Consider the following 4089-nt stretch of genomic DNA (forward strand, 5'->3'; position numbering starts at 1 on the left):
GCAGGACCCCGGACGGAGCCAGGGGCGGGGAGGCCGCCCTGGGGGCCCCCAGGGGCCAATGAACCCAGACGAGCCTGGGGAGGCTCCCCGGACACAACGGAACCCCGCCCCGGGTCTTTGGCAGTGCCGCAGGCCGGGGGACGGGGCCCGGGGCCGGAGACCCCGACCCGGGGCCCGGCTGGGCCCCTGGACCCAGCCGGGGCTCCCGGGACAGCAGGCGCAGGGGAAGCCTCCCCGGGACCTCTGGACCCCGCCCCGGGCACCCTGCCACGCGGCAGGACCCCGGACGGAGCCCGGGGCGGGGAGGCCACCCTCCCCCGGGCCCCCAGGGGCCAATGAACCCAGACAGGCCTGGGGAGGCTCCCCGGACACAACGGAACCCCGTCCCGGGCCTTTGGCAGTGCCGCAGGCCGGGGGACGGGGTCCGGGCCGGAGACCCCGACCCAGGGCCCGGCTGGGCCCCTGGACCCAGCCAGGGCCCCCGGGACCGCAGGCGCAGGGGAAGCCTCCCCGGGCCCTTCGGACCCCGTCCCGGGCACCCTGCCACGCGGCAGGACCCCGGACGGAGCCCGGGGCGGGGAGGCCACCCTCCCCCGGGCCCCCAGGGGCCAATGAACCCAGACAGGCCTGGGGAGGCTCCCCGGACACAACGGAACCCCGTCCCGGGCCTTTGGCAGTGCCGCAGGCCGGGGGATGGGGTCCGGGGCCGGAGACCCCGACCCGGGGCCCGGCCGGGCCCCTGGACCCAGCCGGGGCTCCTGGGACCGCAGGCGCAGGGGAAGCCTCCCCGGGCCCTCCGGACCCCGTCCCGGGTACCCTGCCGCGCGGCAGGACTCGGGACGGAGCCCGGGGCGGGGAGACCGCCCTCCCCGGGGCCCCCAGGGGCCAATGAGCCCAGACAGGCCTGGGGAGGCTCCCCGGACACAACGGAACCCTGTCCCGGGCCTTTGGCAGGGCCGCAGGCCGGGCGACGGGGTCCGGGGCCGGAGACCCCGACCCGGGGCCCGGCCGGGCCCCTGGACCCAGCCGGGGCTCCCGGGACAGCAGGTGCAGGGGAAGCCTCCCCGGGCCCTCCGGACCCCGTCCCGGGCACCCTGCCGCGCGGCGGGACCTGGGACGGAGCCCGGGGCGGGGAGGCCGCCCTCCCCGGGGCCCCCAGGGGCCAATGAGCCCAGACAGGCCTGGGGAGGCTCCCCGGACACAACGGAACCCCGTCCCAGGCCTTTGGCAGTGCCGCAGGCCGGGGGGCGGGGCCCAGGGCCGGAGACCCCGACCCGGGGCCCGGCCGGGCCCCTGGACCCAGCCGGGGCTCCCGGGACCGCAGGCGCAGGGGAAGCCTCCCCGGGCCCTCCGGACCCCGTCCCGGGCACCCTGCTGCGCGGCAGGACCCGGGACGGAGCCCGGGGCGGGGAGGCCGCCCTTCCCGGGGCCCCCAGGGGCCAATGAACCCAGACAGGCCTGGGGAGGCTCCCCGGACACAACGGAACCCCGTCCCAGGCCTTTGGCAGTGCCGCAGGCCGGGGGACGGGGCCCAGGGCCGGAGACCCCGACCCGGGGCCCGGCCGGGCCCCTGGACCCAGCCAGGGCTCCCGGGCCCGCAGGCGCAGGGGAAGCCTCCCCGGGCCCTCCGGAGCCCGCCCCGGGCACCCTGCCGCGTGGCAGGACCCCAGACGGAGCCCGGGGCGGGGAGGCCACCCTCCCCGGGGCCCCCAGGGGACAATGAACCCAGACAGGCCTGGGGAGGCTCCCCGGACACAACGGAACCCCGTCCCAGGCATTTGGCAGTGCCGCAGGCTGGGGTACGGGGCCCGGGGCCCGGCTGGGCCCCTGGAGCCAGCCGGGGCTCCCAGGCCCGCAGGCGCAGGGGAAGCCTCCCCGGACCATCCGGACCCCTTGTCCAGGGCACCCTGCCACGCGGCAGTCCCCGGGACAGGACCGGGGCAGCATCCGGGCCCGTCCTGCTGCCGGCTGAGGACCGAGAGGGGTCCCAGAGTACCCTGTCCCTAGTAATCCGGAGGAAGGCTACATAGCGGTAGGGCTCCCGCCTTAATCTTGGGCTCGGTGGGCTCTCTGCTTCCCGGGGGCTGGGGGACAGCGGCTGGGACTCGGGCATGGGGAACACCGACGGAGCTCTCGGCCCGGGCGCCCCGGGGGTAGGACTGCCCGGGACCCGTGGAGCCCGACCCTGGGCACTTTGCCACGCCGCGGGCCGGAGGAGTGAAGCCTGGGAGGATGTTGCCCGGGCGTAGCCCATCTGGTCCCCGGCAAAGAACCGCCAGCCCCGGAGGGGTCTTCCGGCATACCCTGCCCATACTAATCCGGAGGAAGGCTGCCCCCCTTTCTTGTAACCCACGCGCTCCGAGTGACGGAGGGGACCCTAGGCCCGGACGCGCCCGGCCTCCTGGAGCCCTGGCTGGGATCCGGGAGGCAAAGAGACCCTCATCGGGACTTCCAGGCCGGCCCGGCCATCTGGTCGCCCCATTGGGAAGCATTGCGCGCGACCAGATGGCCGAGGGGAGAGGTGCAACCAGATGGACGGGACTGAAAGAACTCCCATCTGTCCAACCCCGAGCCTTCGCGCTAGGGTTCCTGCCTGCCCACGCAGGGCTCCGTGGCTGCAGGGCTCAGGGGCTGCAGGGCTCCAGGGCTCCAGGGCTCCACGCGGCAGGGCTCTGGGCCTGCAGGGCTCCGGGGCTGCAGGGCTCCGGGCCTGCAGGGCTCCGGGCCTGCAGGGCTCCGGGGCTCCGGGCTGAAGGGCTCCAGGGCTGCAGGGCTTTGGGGCTGCAGGCCTCGGTGGCTGCAGGGCTCCGGGGCTGCAGGGCTCCGGGCCTGCAGGGCTCCGGGGCTGCAGGGCTCCGGGCCGCCTGCAGGGCTCCGGGCCTTAAGGGCTCCGGGCCTTAAGGGCTCCGGGGCTGCAGGGCTCCGGGCCTGCAGGGCTCCGGGCCTGCAGGGCTCCAGGGCTCCGGGCTGAAGGGCTCCAGGGCTGCAGAGCTTTGGGGCTGCAGGCCTCGGTGGACGCCCGGGGGACCCATGGAGCCCGTCCTGGGCACTTTGCCTCGCCGCGGGCTGGAGGAGGGAGCACCCGACGCCCCGGGGAAGTGTCGTCCGGGCTTGGCCCATCTGGTCCCCGCCTGAGAACCGCAATCCCCAGGAGGGGTGTCCCGGCATACCCTGCCCCTAGGAAGGCTACCCACCTTTCTTGTAACCCTCGCGCTCCGAGTGACGGAGGAGACCCTAGGCGCGGACGCGCCCGACCTCCTGGAGCCGTGGCTGGGATCCGCGAGGCGAATGGACCCTCATCGGGACTTCCAGGCTGGCCCGGCCATCTGGTCGCCCTATTGGAAAGCATTGCGCGCGACCAGATGGCCGAGGGAAAGGTGCGACCAGATGGCCGGGACCGAAAGGACTCCCAGCTGCCCACACCGAGCCATAGCGGTAGGGCTCCTGCCTGCCCTTGCAGGGCTCCGGGGCTCTGCACCAGGGTCCCTTGTCCCGGGCAGATGGACACTTGGCAGGCCGCAGGACGTGGGATCCCAGGCCCTGACCAAACATCAGAAGGCCCGGGGCCGGTCCCTGCTTCTCAACGCAGCCAGGCCGGGGAGATAGGGGAGCCTGCCCAAGCACGAGGGACCCCAGTCCCGGGCACACGGTCCCTCAGGTTGTGCGCTCGTTTTCAACAATTTTTTTTTCAAAATTCCGCGAAGAGGCATTCCGCAAATTCCGCCCAGCCCTAGTCAACACCCGCCACGGGCCTTCGCGATGCTTTGTTTTATTTAAACAGTCGGATTCCCCTGGTTCGCACCAGTTCTAAGTCAGCTGCTAGGCGCCGGCCGAGGCAGAACGCCGGCCCCGCGCCCCCGGGGAGGGGGCACGGGGAGAGGCGACCACCGCAGCTGGGGCGATCCACCGGAAGGGGCCGGCTCGCGTCCAGAGTCGCCGCCACCCCGGAGGGAGGCGCCTCGTCCAGCCGCGGCACGCGCCCAGCCCCGCTTCGTGCCCCAGCCCGACCGACCCAGCCCTTAGAGCCAATCCTTATCCCGAAGTTACGGATCTGACTTGCCGACTTCCCTTACCTACATTGTTCCAACA

This window comes from Triturus cristatus, chromosome 1_1 (assembly GCF_964204655.1).
Source record: "Triturus cristatus chromosome 1_1, aTriCri1.1, whole genome shotgun sequence".
NCBI lineage: Eukaryota > Metazoa > Chordata > Amphibia > Caudata > Salamandridae > Triturus > Triturus cristatus.